Source organism: Nematostella vectensis, chromosome 5, assembly GCF_932526225.1.
Source record: "Nematostella vectensis chromosome 5, jaNemVect1.1, whole genome shotgun sequence".
Lineage (NCBI taxonomy): Eukaryota > Metazoa > Cnidaria > Anthozoa > Actiniaria > Edwardsiidae > Nematostella > Nematostella vectensis.
The window spans coordinates 18,859,311-18,868,806 of record NC_064038.1 but is presented as its reverse complement, the minus strand read 5'-3'; the positions used below and the strand labels follow the sequence as shown (position 1 = coordinate 18,868,806).

Sequence of the window (9,496 nt, the reverse complement as noted above, 5' to 3'; positions counted from 1 at the left end):
GTGTAAGAAATAGATTTGATATAACAGTCCTGTGAGTACTTCGGTAACAAAAAGGAAATGCCTACAGCACACGGTATTCCGAAGCGGTCACCCATCCAAGTACTTACCGCGCCCTACTGAGCTTAACTTCGGTGATCGGACGAGAACCGGTGCTTTCTCAGTGGTATGGCCGTAGACGATAGAACTGTGTAAGGTCTATCTATTATATAACAGTCCTGTGAGTACATCGATAAGAAAAAGGAAATGCGTACAGCACACGGTATTCCCAGGCGGTCACCCGTCCAAGTACTAACCGTGCCCTACTGAGCTTAACTACGGTGATCGGACGAGAACAGGTGCTTTCTCAGTGGTATGGCCGTCGACGACAGAACTGTGTAAGAAATAGATTTTATATAACAGTCCTGTGAGTACTTCGTTAACAAAAAGGAAATGCCTTCAGCACACGGTATATCCAGGCGGTCACCCGTCCAAGTACTAACCGTGCCCTAATGAGCTTAACTACGGTAATCGGACGAGAACCGGTGCTTTCTCAGTGGTATGGCCGTAGACGACAGAACTGTGTAAGAAATATATATTATATAACAGTCCTGTGAGTACTTCGGTAACAAAACGGAAATGCCTACAGCACACGGTATTCCGAAGCGGTTACCCATCCAAGTACTTACCGCGCCCTACTGAGCTTAACTTCGGTGATCGGACGAGAACCGGTGCTTTCTCAGTGGTATGGCCGTAGACGACAGAACTGTTTAAGATCTATCTATTATATAACAGTCCTGTGAGTACTTCGTTAACAAAAAGGAAATGCCTACAGCACACGGTATTCCCAGGTGGTCACCCATCCAAGTACTAACCGCGCCCTACTGAGCTTAACTTTGGTGATCGGACGAGAACCGGTGCTTTCTCAGTGGTATGGCCGTAGACGATAGAACTGTTTAAGATCTATCTATTATATAACAGTCCTGTAAGTACCTCGATAACAAAAAGGAAATGCCTACAGCACACGGTATTCCCAGGCGGTCACCCGTCCAAGTACTAACCGTGCCCTACTGAGTTTAAGTACGGTGATCGGACGAGAACCGGTGCTTTCTCAGTGGTATGGCCGTAGACGACAGAACTGTGTAAGAAATAGATTTGATATAACAGTCCTGTGAGTACTTCGGTAACAAAAAGGAAATGCCTACAGCACACGGTATTCCGAAGCGGTCACCCATCCAAGTACTTACCGCGCCCTACTGAGCTTAACTTCGGTGATCGGACGAGAACCGGTGCTTTCTCAGTGGTATGGCCGTAGACGATAGAACTGTGTAAGGTCTATCTATTATATAACAGTCCTGTGAGTACATCGATAAGAAAAAGGAAATGCGTACAGCACACGGTATTCCCAGGCGGTCACCCGTCCAAGTACTAACCGTGCCCTACTGAGCTTAACTACGGTGATCGGACGAGAACCGGTGCTTTTTCAGTGGTATGGCCGTAGACGACAGAACTGTGTAAGAAATAGATTTTATATAACAGTCCTGTGAGTACTTCGTTAACAAAAAGGAAATGCCTACAGCACACGGTATTTCCAGGCGGTCACCCGTCCAAGTACTAACCGTGCCCTAATGAGCTTAACTACGGTAATCGGACGAGAACCGGTGCTTTCTCAGTGGTATGGCCGTAGACGACAGAACTGTGTAAGATCTATCTATTATATAACAGTCCTGTGAGTACCACGATAACAAAAAGGAAATGCCTACAGCACACGGTATTCCCAGGCGGTCACCCATCCAAGTACTAACGTGTTTTAACCGTGCCCTACTGAGCTTAACTACGGTGATCGGACGAGAACCGGTGCTTTCTCAGTGGTATGGCCGTAGACGACAGAACTGTGTAAGAAATAGATTTTATATAACAGTCCTGTGAGTACTTTGGTAACAAAAAGGAAATGCCTACAGCACACGGTATTCCGAAGCGGTCACCCATCCAAGGACTTACCGCGCCCTACTGAGCTTAACTTCGGTGATCGGACGAGAACCGGTGCTTTCTAAGTGGTATGGCCGTAGACGATAGAACTGTGTAAGATCTATCTATTATATAACAGTCCTGTGAGTACTTCGATGACAAAAAGGAAATGCCTACAGCACACGGTATTCCCAGGCGGTCACCCATCCAAGTACTAACCGCGCCCTACTGAGCTTAACTTCGGTGATCGGACGAGAACCGGTGCTTTCTCAGTGGTATGGCCGTAGACGACAGAACTGTGTAAGAAATATATATTATATAACAGTCCCGTGAGTACTTCGATGACAAAAAGGAAATGCCTACAGCACACGGTATTCCCAGGCGGTCACCCATCCAAGTACTAACCGCGCCCTACTGAGCTTAACTTCGGTGATCGGACGAGAACCGGTGCTTTCTCAGTGGTATGGCCGTAGACGACAGAACTGTGTAAGAAATATATATTATATAACAGTCCTGTGAGTACTTCGATGACAAAAAGGAAATGCCTACAGCACACGGTATTCCGAAGCGGTCACCCATCCAAGTACTTACCGCGCCCTACTGAGCTTAACTTCGGTGATCGGACGAGAACCGGTGCTTTCTAAGTGGTATGGCCGTAGACGATAGAACTGTGTAAGATCTATCTATTATATAACAGTCCTGTGAGTACTTCGATGACAAAAAGGAAATGCCTACAGCACACGGTATTCCCAGGCGGTCACCCATCCAAGTACTAACCGCGCCCTACTGAGCTTAAATTCGGTGATCGGACGAGAACCGGTGCTTTCTCAGTGGTATGGCCGTAGACGATAGAACTGTTTAAAATCTATCTATTATATAACAGTCCTGTGAGTACCTCGATGACAAAAAGGAAATGCCTACAGCACACGGTATTCCCAGGCGGTCACCCATCCAAGTACTAACCGTGCCCTACTGAGCTTAACTTCGGTGATCGGACGAGAACCGGTGCTTTCTCAGTGGTATGGCCGTAGACGACAGAACTGTGTAAGAAATATATATTATATAACAGTCCCGTGAGTACTTCGATGACAAAAAGGAAATGCCTACAGCACACGGTATTCCCAGGCGGTCACCCATCCAAGTACTAACCGCGCCCTACTGAGCTTAACTTCGGTGATCGGACGAGAACCGGTGCTTTCTCAGTGGTATGGCCGTAGACGACAGAACTGTGTAAGAAATATATATTATATAACAGTCCTGTGAGTACTTCGATGACAAAAAGGAAATGCCTACAGCACACGGTATTCCCAGGCGGTCACCCATCCAAGTACTTACCGCGCCCTACTGAGCTTAACTTCGGTGATCGGACGAGAACCGGTGCTTTCTAAGTGGTATGGCCGTAGACGATAGAACTGTGTAAGATCTATCTATTATATAACAGTCCTGTGACTACTTCGATGAAAAAAAGGAAATGCCTACAGCACACGGTATTCCCAGGCGGTCACCCATCCAAGTACTAACCGCGCCCTACTGAGCTTAAATTCGGTGATCGGACGAGAACCGGTGCTTTCTCAGTGGTATGGCCGTAGACGATAGAACTGTTTAAAATCTATCTATTATATAACAGTCCTGTGAGTACCTCGATGACAAAAAGGAAATGCCTACAGCACACGGTATTCCCAGGCGGTCACCCATCCAAGTACTAACCGTGCCCTACTGAGCTTAACTTCGGTGATCGGACGAGAACCGGTGCTTTCTCAGTGGTATGGCCGTAGACGACAGAACTGTGTAAGAAATATATATTATATAACAGTCCTGTGAGTACTTCGATGACAAAAAGGAAATGCCTACAGCACACGGTATTCCCAGGCGGTCACCCATCCAAGTACTAACCGCGCCCTACTGAGCTTAACTTCGGTGATTGGACGAGAACCGGTGCTTTCTCAGTGGTATGGCCGTAGACGATAGAACTGTGTAAGATCTATCTATTATATAACAGTCCTGTTAGTACTTCGAAAACAAAAAGTAAATGCCTACAGCACACGGTATTCCCAGGCGGTCACCATCCAAGTACTAACCGCGCCCTACTGAGCTTAACTTTGGTGATCGGACGAGAACCGGTGCTTTCTCAGTGGTATGGCCGTAGACGATAGAACTGTTTAAGATCTATCTATTATATAACAGTCCTGTGAGTACCTCGATAAAAAAAAGGAAATGCCTACAGCACACGGTATTCCCAGGCGGTCACCCGTCCAAGTACTAACCGTGCCCTACTGAGCTTAACTACGGTGATCGGACGAGAACCGGTGCTTTCTCAGTGGTATGGCCGTAGACGACAGAACTGTGTAAGAAATAGATTTGATATAACAGTCCTGTGAGTACTTCGGTAACAAAAAGGAAATGCCTACAGCACACGGTATTCCGAAGCGGTCACCCATCCAAGTACTTACCGCGCCCTACTGAGCTTAACTTCGGTGATCGGACGAGAACCGGTGCTTTCTCAGTGGTATGGCCGTAGACGATAGAACTGTGTAAGGTCTATCTATTATATAACAGTCCTGTGAGTACATCGATAAGAAAAAGGAAATGCGTACAGCACACGGTATTCCCAGGCGGTCACCCGTCCAAGTACTAACCGTGCCCTACTGAGCTTAACTACGGTGATCGGACGAGAACAGGTGCTTTCTCAGTGGTATGGCCGTCGACGACAGAACTGTGTAAGAAATAGATTTTATATAACAGTCCTGTGAGTACTTCGTTAACAAAAAGGAAATGCCTACAGCACACGGTATTTCCAGGCGGTCACCCGTCCAAGTACTAACCGTGCCCTAATGAGCTTAACTACGGTAATCGGACGAGAACCGGTGCTTTCTCAGTGGTATGGCCGTAGACGACAGAACTGTGTAAGAAATATATATTATATAACAGTCCTGTGAGTACTTCGGTAACAAAACGGAAATGCCTACAGCACACGGTATTCCGAAGCGGTTACCCATCCAAGTACTTACCGCGTCCTACTGAGCTTAACTTCGGTGATCGGACGAGAACCGGTGCTTTCTCAGTGGTATGGCCGTAGACGACAGAACTGTTTAAGATCTATCTATTATATAACAGTCCTGTGAGTACTTCGTTAACAAAAAGGAAATGCCTACAGCACACGGTATTCCCAGGCGGTCACCCATCCAAGTACTAACCGCGCCCTACTGAGCTTAACTTTGGTGATCGGACGAGAACCGGTGCTTTCTCAGTGGTATGGCCGTAGACGATAGAACTGTTTAAGATCTATCTATTATATAACAGTCCTGTAAGTACCTCGATAACAAAAAGGAAATGCGTACAGCACACGGTATTCCCAGGCGGTCACCCGTCCAAGTACTAACCGTGCCCTACTGAGTTTAAGTACGGTGATCGGACGAGAACCGGTGCTTTCTCAGTGGTATGGCCGTAGACGACAGAACTGTGTAAGAAATAGATTTGATATAACAGTCCTGTGAGTACTTCGGTAACAAAAAGGAAATGCCTACAGCACACGGTATTCCGAAGCGGTCACCCATCCAAGTACTTACCGCGCCCTACTGAGATTAACTTCGGTGATCGGACGAGAACCGGTGCTTTCTCAGTGGTATGGCCGTAGACGACAGAACTGTTTAAGATCTATCTATTATATAACAGTCCTGTGAGTACCACGATAACAAAAAGGAAATGCCTACAGCACACGGTATTCCCAGGCGGTCACCCATCCAAGTACTAACCGCGACCTACTGAGCTTAACTTCGGTGATCGGACGAGAACCGGTGCTTTTTCAGTGGTATGGCCGTAGACGATAGAACTGTGTAAGAGCTATCTATTATATAACAGTCCTGTTAGTACTTCGAAAACAAAAAGTAAATGCCTACAGCACACGGTATTCCCAGGCGGTCACCCATACAAGTACTAACTGCGCCCTACTGAGCTTAACTTCGGTGATCGGACGAGAACCGGTGCTTTCTCAGTGGTATGGCCGTAGACGATAGAACTGTTTAAGATCTATCTATTATATAACAGTCCTGTGAGTACCACGATAACAAAAAGGAAATGCCTACAGCACACGGTATTCCCAGGCGGTCACCCATCCAAGTACTAACCGTGCCCTACTGAGCTTAACTACGGTGATCGGACGAGAACCGGTGCTTTCTCAGTGGTATGGCCGTAGACGACAGAACTGTGTAAGAAATAGATTTTATATAACAGTCCTGTGAGTACTTTGGTAACAACAAGGAAATGCCTACAGCACACGGTATTCCGAAGCGGTCACCCATCCAAGGACTTACCGCGCCCTACTGAGCTTAACTTCTGTGATCGGACGAGAACCGGTGCTTTCTAAGTGGTATGGCCGTAGACGATAGAACTGTGTAAGATCTATCTATTATATAACAGTCCTGTGAGTACTTCGATGACAAAAAGGAAATGCCTACAGCACACGGTATTCCCAGGCGGTCACCCATCCAAGTACTAACCGCGCCCTACTGAGCTTAACTTCGGTGATCGGACGAGAACCGGTGCTTTCTCAGTGGTATGGCCGTAGACGACAGAACTGTGTAAGAAATATATATTATATAACAGTCCTGTGAGTACTTCGGTAACAAAACGGAAATGCCTACAGCACACGGTATTCCGAAGCGGTTACCCATCCAAGTACTTACCGCGCCCTACTGAGCTTAACTTCGGTGATCGGACGAGAACCGGTGCTTTCTCAGTGGTATGGCCGTAGACGACAGAACTGTTTAAGATCTATCTATTATATAACAGTCCTGTGAGTACTTCGTTAACAAAAAGGAAATGCCTACAGCACACGGTATTCCCAGGTGGTCACCCATCCAAGTACTAACCGCGCCCTACTGAGCTTAACTTTGGTGATCGGACGAGAACCGGTGCTTTCTCAGTGGTATGGCCGTAGACGATAGAACTGTTTAAGATCTATCTATTATATAACAGTCCTGTAAGTACCTCGATAACAAAAAGGAAATGCCTACAGCACACGGTATTCCCAGGCGGTCACCCGTCCAAGTACTAACCGTGCCCTACTGAGTTTAAGTACGGTGATCGGACGAGAACCGGTGCTTTCTCAGTGGTATGGCCGTAGACGACAGAACTGTGTAAGAAATAGATTTGATATAACAGTCCTGTGAGTACTTCGGTAACAAAAAGGAAATGCCTACAGCACACGGTATTCCGAAGCGGTCACCCATCCAAGTACTTACCGCGCCCTACTGAGCTTAACTTCGGTGATCGGACGAGAACCGGTGCTTTCTCAGTGGTATGGCCGTAGACGATAGAACTGTGTAAGGTCTATCTATTATATAACAGTCCTGTGAGTACATCGATAAGAAAAAGGAAATGCGTACAGCACACGGTATTCCCAGGCGGTCACCCGTCCAAGTACTAACCGTGCCCTACTGAGCTTAACTACGGTGATCGGACGAGAACCGGTGCTTTTTCAGTGGTATGGCCGTAGACGACAGAACTGTGTAAGAAATAGATTTTATATAACAGTCCTGTGAGTACTTCGTTAACAAAAAGGAAATGCCTACAGCACACGGTATTTCCAGGCGGTCACCCGTCCAAGTACTAACCGTGCCCTAATGAGCTTAACTACGGTAATCGGACGAGAACCGGTGCTTTCTCAGTGGTATGGCCGTAGACGACAGAACTGTGTAAGAAATAGATTTTATATAACACTCCTGTGAGTACTTCGGTAACAAAAAGGAAATGCCTACAGCACACGGTATTCCGAAGCGGTCACCCATCCAAGTACTTACCGCGCCCTACTGAGCTTAACTTCGGTGATCGGACGAGAACCGGTGCTTTCTCAGTGGTATGGCCGTAGACGACAGAACTGTTTAAGATCTATCTATTATATAACAGTCCTGTGAGTACCACGATAACAAAAAGGAAATGCCTACAGCACACGGTATTCCCAGGCGGTCACCCATCCAAGTACTAACCGCGCCCTACTGAGCTTAACTTCGGTGATCGGACGAGAACCGGTGCTTTTTCAGTGGTATGGCCGTAGACGATAGAACTGTGTAAGAGCTATCTATTATATAACAGTCCTGTTAGTACTTCGAAAACAAAAAGTAAATGCCTACAGCACACGGTATTCCCAGGCGGTCACCCATCCAAGTACTAACCGCGCCCTACTGAGCTTAACTTCGGTGATCGGACGAGAACCGGTGCTTTCTCAGTGGTATGGTCTTAGACGACAGAACTGTTTAAGATCTATCTACTATATAACAGTCCTGTGAGTACCTCGATAACAAAAAGGAAATGCCTACAGCACACGGTATTCCCAGGCGGTCACCCATCCAAGTACTAACCGTGCCCTACTGAGCTTAACTACGGTGATCGGACGAGAACTGGTGCTTTCTCAGTGGTATGGCCGTAGACGACAGAACTGTGTAAGAAATAGATTTTATATAACAGTCCTGTGAGTACTTCGGTAACAAAAAGGAAATGCCTACAGCACACGGTATTCCGAAGCGGTCACCCATCCAAGTACTTACCGCGCCCTACTGAGCTTAACTTCGGTGATCGGACGAGAACCGGTGCTTTCTCAGTGGTATGGCTGTAGACGACAGAACTGTTTAAGATCTATCTATTATATAACAGTCCTGTGAGTACCACGATAACAAAAAGGAAATGCCTACAGCACACGGTATTCCCAGGCGGTCACCCATCCAAGTACTAACAGTGCCCTACTGAGCTTAACTACGGTGATCGGACGAGAACCGGTGCTTTCTCAGTGGTATGGCCGTAGAAGACAGAACTGTGTAAGAAATAGATTTTATATAACAGTCCTGTGAGTACTTTGGTAACAAAAAGGAAATGCCTACAGCACACGGTATTGCGAAGCGGTCACCCATCCAAGTACTTACCGCGCCCTACTGAGCTTAACTTCGGTGATCGGACGAGAACCGGTGCTTTCTAAGTGGTATGGCCGTAGACGATAGAACTGTGTAAGATCTATCTATTATATAACAGTCCTGTGAGTACTTCGATGACAAAAAGGAAATGCCTACAGCACACGGTATTCCCAGGCGGTCACCCATCCAAGTACTAACCGCGCCCTACTGAGCTTAACTTCGGTGATCGGACGAGAACCGGTGCTTTCTCAGTGGTATGGTCTTAGACGACAGAACTGTTTAAGATCTATCTACTATATAACAGTCCTGTGAGTACCTCGATAACAAAAAGGAAATGCCTACAGCACACGGTATTCCCAGGCGGTCACCCATCCAAGTACTAACCGTGCCCTACTGAGCTTAACTACGGTGATCGGACGAGAACCGGTGCTTTCTCAGTGGTATGGCCTTAGACGACAGAACTGTGTAAGAAATAGATTTTATATAACAGTCCTGTGAGTACTTCGATGACAAAAAGGAAATGCCTACAGCACACGGTATTCCCAGGCGGTCACCCATCCAAGTACTAACCGCGCCCTAATGAGCTTAACTTCGGTGATTGGACGGGAACCGGTGCTTTCTCAGTGGTATGGCCGTAGACGATAGAACTG

General features: G+C 46.8%; 48 non-coding genes and 3 pseudogenes across 48 annotated transcripts; all 51 read right to left on the bottom strand.

Moving 5' to 3' along the window:
* Positions 1-58: 58 nt before the first annotated feature.
* On the bottom strand, positions 59-177 carry LOC125564487. The gene has a single exon (XR_007309505.1). It is a non-coding gene; the product is annotated as a 5S ribosomal RNA (ribosomal RNA).
* Positions 178-244: 67 nt separating this feature from the next.
* On the bottom strand, positions 245-363 carry LOC125566406. Its single transcript, XR_007311413.1, has one exon. It is a non-coding gene; the product is annotated as a 5S ribosomal RNA (ribosomal RNA).
* A 67-nt stretch (positions 364-430) lies between these two features.
* On the bottom strand, positions 431-549 carry LOC125566886 (annotated as a pseudogene).
* Positions 550-616: 67 nt separating this feature from the next.
* Positions 617-735, bottom strand: LOC125564844. The gene has a single exon (XR_007309862.1). It is a non-coding gene; the product is annotated as a 5S ribosomal RNA (ribosomal RNA).
* Positions 736-802: 67 nt separating this feature from the next.
* LOC125563631 lies at positions 803-921 on the bottom strand. Its single transcript, XR_007308650.1, has one exon. It is a non-coding gene; the product is annotated as a 5S ribosomal RNA (ribosomal RNA).
* A 67-nt stretch (positions 922-988) lies between these two features.
* On the bottom strand, positions 989-1,107 carry LOC125565867. Its single transcript, XR_007310876.1, has one exon. It is a non-coding gene; the product is annotated as a 5S ribosomal RNA (ribosomal RNA).
* Positions 1,108-1,174: 67 nt separating this feature from the next.
* LOC125564486 lies at positions 1,175-1,293 on the bottom strand. Its single transcript, XR_007309504.1, has one exon. It is a non-coding gene; the product is annotated as a 5S ribosomal RNA (ribosomal RNA).
* A 67-nt stretch (positions 1,294-1,360) lies between these two features.
* On the bottom strand, positions 1,361-1,479 carry LOC125565964. Its single transcript, XR_007310972.1, has one exon. It is a non-coding gene; the product is annotated as a 5S ribosomal RNA (ribosomal RNA).
* A 67-nt stretch (positions 1,480-1,546) lies between these two features.
* Positions 1,547-1,665, bottom strand: LOC125566372. The gene has a single exon (XR_007311379.1). It is a non-coding gene; the product is annotated as a 5S ribosomal RNA (ribosomal RNA).
* Positions 1,666-1,732: 67 nt separating this feature from the next.
* On the bottom strand, positions 1,733-1,861 carry LOC125566559 (annotated as a pseudogene).
* Positions 1,862-1,928: 67 nt separating this feature from the next.
* On the bottom strand, positions 1,929-2,047 carry LOC125566152. Its single transcript, XR_007311159.1, has one exon. It is a non-coding gene; the product is annotated as a 5S ribosomal RNA (ribosomal RNA).
* Positions 2,048-2,114: 67 nt separating this feature from the next.
* Positions 2,115-2,233, bottom strand: LOC125567230. Its single transcript, XR_007311754.1, has one exon. It is a non-coding gene; the product is annotated as a 5S ribosomal RNA (ribosomal RNA).
* Positions 2,234-2,300: 67 nt separating this feature from the next.
* Positions 2,301-2,419, bottom strand: LOC125567229. Its single transcript, XR_007311753.1, has one exon. It is a non-coding gene; the product is annotated as a 5S ribosomal RNA (ribosomal RNA).
* Positions 2,420-2,486: 67 nt separating this feature from the next.
* Positions 2,487-2,605, bottom strand: LOC125565630. Its single transcript, XR_007310641.1, has one exon. It is a non-coding gene; the product is annotated as a 5S ribosomal RNA (ribosomal RNA).
* A 67-nt stretch (positions 2,606-2,672) lies between these two features.
* On the bottom strand, positions 2,673-2,791 carry LOC125564292. Its single transcript, XR_007309312.1, has one exon. It is a non-coding gene; the product is annotated as a 5S ribosomal RNA (ribosomal RNA).
* Positions 2,792-2,858: 67 nt separating this feature from the next.
* LOC125565291 lies at positions 2,859-2,977 on the bottom strand. Its single transcript, XR_007310306.1, has one exon. It is a non-coding gene; the product is annotated as a 5S ribosomal RNA (ribosomal RNA).
* A 67-nt stretch (positions 2,978-3,044) lies between these two features.
* LOC125567228 lies at positions 3,045-3,163 on the bottom strand. The gene has a single exon (XR_007311752.1). It is a non-coding gene; the product is annotated as a 5S ribosomal RNA (ribosomal RNA).
* Positions 3,164-3,230: 67 nt separating this feature from the next.
* Positions 3,231-3,349, bottom strand: LOC125564564. The gene has a single exon (XR_007309583.1). It is a non-coding gene; the product is annotated as a 5S ribosomal RNA (ribosomal RNA).
* A 67-nt stretch (positions 3,350-3,416) lies between these two features.
* Positions 3,417-3,535, bottom strand: LOC125564290. The gene has a single exon (XR_007309310.1). It is a non-coding gene; the product is annotated as a 5S ribosomal RNA (ribosomal RNA).
* Positions 3,536-3,602: 67 nt separating this feature from the next.
* On the bottom strand, positions 3,603-3,721 carry LOC125565179. Its single transcript, XR_007310195.1, has one exon. It is a non-coding gene; the product is annotated as a 5S ribosomal RNA (ribosomal RNA).
* A 67-nt stretch (positions 3,722-3,788) lies between these two features.
* LOC125564255 lies at positions 3,789-3,907 on the bottom strand. The gene has a single exon (XR_007309275.1). It is a non-coding gene; the product is annotated as a 5S ribosomal RNA (ribosomal RNA).
* Positions 3,908-3,974: 67 nt separating this feature from the next.
* LOC125565737 lies at positions 3,975-4,092 on the bottom strand. The gene has a single exon (XR_007310748.1). It is a non-coding gene; the product is annotated as a 5S ribosomal RNA (ribosomal RNA).
* A 67-nt stretch (positions 4,093-4,159) lies between these two features.
* On the bottom strand, positions 4,160-4,278 carry LOC125564122. The gene has a single exon (XR_007309141.1). It is a non-coding gene; the product is annotated as a 5S ribosomal RNA (ribosomal RNA).
* Positions 4,279-4,345: 67 nt separating this feature from the next.
* LOC125564485 lies at positions 4,346-4,464 on the bottom strand. The gene has a single exon (XR_007309503.1). It is a non-coding gene; the product is annotated as a 5S ribosomal RNA (ribosomal RNA).
* Positions 4,465-4,531: 67 nt separating this feature from the next.
* On the bottom strand, positions 4,532-4,650 carry LOC125566404. The gene has a single exon (XR_007311411.1). It is a non-coding gene; the product is annotated as a 5S ribosomal RNA (ribosomal RNA).
* A 67-nt stretch (positions 4,651-4,717) lies between these two features.
* On the bottom strand, positions 4,718-4,836 carry LOC125566371. Its single transcript, XR_007311378.1, has one exon. It is a non-coding gene; the product is annotated as a 5S ribosomal RNA (ribosomal RNA).
* Positions 4,837-4,903: 67 nt separating this feature from the next.
* On the bottom strand, positions 4,904-5,022 carry LOC125565384. The gene has a single exon (XR_007310397.1). It is a non-coding gene; the product is annotated as a 5S ribosomal RNA (ribosomal RNA).
* A 67-nt stretch (positions 5,023-5,089) lies between these two features.
* LOC125563700 lies at positions 5,090-5,208 on the bottom strand. The gene has a single exon (XR_007308720.1). It is a non-coding gene; the product is annotated as a 5S ribosomal RNA (ribosomal RNA).
* A 67-nt stretch (positions 5,209-5,275) lies between these two features.
* LOC125566317 lies at positions 5,276-5,394 on the bottom strand. The gene has a single exon (XR_007311324.1). It is a non-coding gene; the product is annotated as a 5S ribosomal RNA (ribosomal RNA).
* A 67-nt stretch (positions 5,395-5,461) lies between these two features.
* On the bottom strand, positions 5,462-5,580 carry LOC125565115. Its single transcript, XR_007310132.1, has one exon. It is a non-coding gene; the product is annotated as a 5S ribosomal RNA (ribosomal RNA).
* A 67-nt stretch (positions 5,581-5,647) lies between these two features.
* On the bottom strand, positions 5,648-5,766 carry LOC125564878. Its single transcript, XR_007309896.1, has one exon. It is a non-coding gene; the product is annotated as a 5S ribosomal RNA (ribosomal RNA).
* Positions 5,767-5,833: 67 nt separating this feature from the next.
* On the bottom strand, positions 5,834-5,952 carry LOC125564759. The gene has a single exon (XR_007309779.1). It is a non-coding gene; the product is annotated as a 5S ribosomal RNA (ribosomal RNA).
* A 67-nt stretch (positions 5,953-6,019) lies between these two features.
* Positions 6,020-6,138, bottom strand: LOC125563472. The gene has a single exon (XR_007308491.1). It is a non-coding gene; the product is annotated as a 5S ribosomal RNA (ribosomal RNA).
* A 67-nt stretch (positions 6,139-6,205) lies between these two features.
* Positions 6,206-6,324, bottom strand: LOC125566558 (annotated as a pseudogene).
* Positions 6,325-6,391: 67 nt separating this feature from the next.
* Positions 6,392-6,510, bottom strand: LOC125567226. The gene has a single exon (XR_007311750.1). It is a non-coding gene; the product is annotated as a 5S ribosomal RNA (ribosomal RNA).
* A 67-nt stretch (positions 6,511-6,577) lies between these two features.
* On the bottom strand, positions 6,578-6,696 carry LOC125564843. Its single transcript, XR_007309861.1, has one exon. It is a non-coding gene; the product is annotated as a 5S ribosomal RNA (ribosomal RNA).
* Positions 6,697-6,763: 67 nt separating this feature from the next.
* On the bottom strand, positions 6,764-6,882 carry LOC125563630. The gene has a single exon (XR_007308649.1). It is a non-coding gene; the product is annotated as a 5S ribosomal RNA (ribosomal RNA).
* Positions 6,883-6,949: 67 nt separating this feature from the next.
* LOC125565866 lies at positions 6,950-7,068 on the bottom strand. Its single transcript, XR_007310875.1, has one exon. It is a non-coding gene; the product is annotated as a 5S ribosomal RNA (ribosomal RNA).
* Positions 7,069-7,135: 67 nt separating this feature from the next.
* On the bottom strand, positions 7,136-7,254 carry LOC125564483. The gene has a single exon (XR_007309501.1). It is a non-coding gene; the product is annotated as a 5S ribosomal RNA (ribosomal RNA).
* Positions 7,255-7,321: 67 nt separating this feature from the next.
* Positions 7,322-7,440, bottom strand: LOC125565963. Its single transcript, XR_007310971.1, has one exon. It is a non-coding gene; the product is annotated as a 5S ribosomal RNA (ribosomal RNA).
* Positions 7,441-7,507: 67 nt separating this feature from the next.
* Positions 7,508-7,626, bottom strand: LOC125566370. The gene has a single exon (XR_007311377.1). It is a non-coding gene; the product is annotated as a 5S ribosomal RNA (ribosomal RNA).
* A 67-nt stretch (positions 7,627-7,693) lies between these two features.
* LOC125564482 lies at positions 7,694-7,812 on the bottom strand. The gene has a single exon (XR_007309500.1). It is a non-coding gene; the product is annotated as a 5S ribosomal RNA (ribosomal RNA).
* Positions 7,813-7,879: 67 nt separating this feature from the next.
* On the bottom strand, positions 7,880-7,998 carry LOC125563971. Its single transcript, XR_007308990.1, has one exon. It is a non-coding gene; the product is annotated as a 5S ribosomal RNA (ribosomal RNA).
* Positions 7,999-8,065: 67 nt separating this feature from the next.
* Positions 8,066-8,184, bottom strand: LOC125565315. Its single transcript, XR_007310329.1, has one exon. It is a non-coding gene; the product is annotated as a 5S ribosomal RNA (ribosomal RNA).
* A 67-nt stretch (positions 8,185-8,251) lies between these two features.
* Positions 8,252-8,370, bottom strand: LOC125564058. Its single transcript, XR_007309077.1, has one exon. It is a non-coding gene; the product is annotated as a 5S ribosomal RNA (ribosomal RNA).
* Positions 8,371-8,437: 67 nt separating this feature from the next.
* On the bottom strand, positions 8,438-8,556 carry LOC125564599. Its single transcript, XR_007309618.1, has one exon. It is a non-coding gene; the product is annotated as a 5S ribosomal RNA (ribosomal RNA).
* Positions 8,557-8,623: 67 nt separating this feature from the next.
* Positions 8,624-8,742, bottom strand: LOC125565344. The gene has a single exon (XR_007310358.1). It is a non-coding gene; the product is annotated as a 5S ribosomal RNA (ribosomal RNA).
* Positions 8,743-8,809: 67 nt separating this feature from the next.
* Positions 8,810-8,928, bottom strand: LOC125566321. The gene has a single exon (XR_007311328.1). It is a non-coding gene; the product is annotated as a 5S ribosomal RNA (ribosomal RNA).
* A 67-nt stretch (positions 8,929-8,995) lies between these two features.
* On the bottom strand, positions 8,996-9,114 carry LOC125565314. The gene has a single exon (XR_007310328.1). It is a non-coding gene; the product is annotated as a 5S ribosomal RNA (ribosomal RNA).
* Positions 9,115-9,181: 67 nt separating this feature from the next.
* On the bottom strand, positions 9,182-9,300 carry LOC125564756. Its single transcript, XR_007309776.1, has one exon. It is a non-coding gene; the product is annotated as a 5S ribosomal RNA (ribosomal RNA).
* Positions 9,301-9,367: 67 nt separating this feature from the next.
* LOC125564943 lies at positions 9,368-9,486 on the bottom strand. Its single transcript, XR_007309961.1, has one exon. It is a non-coding gene; the product is annotated as a 5S ribosomal RNA (ribosomal RNA).
* Positions 9,487-9,496: the final 10 nt, after the last annotated feature.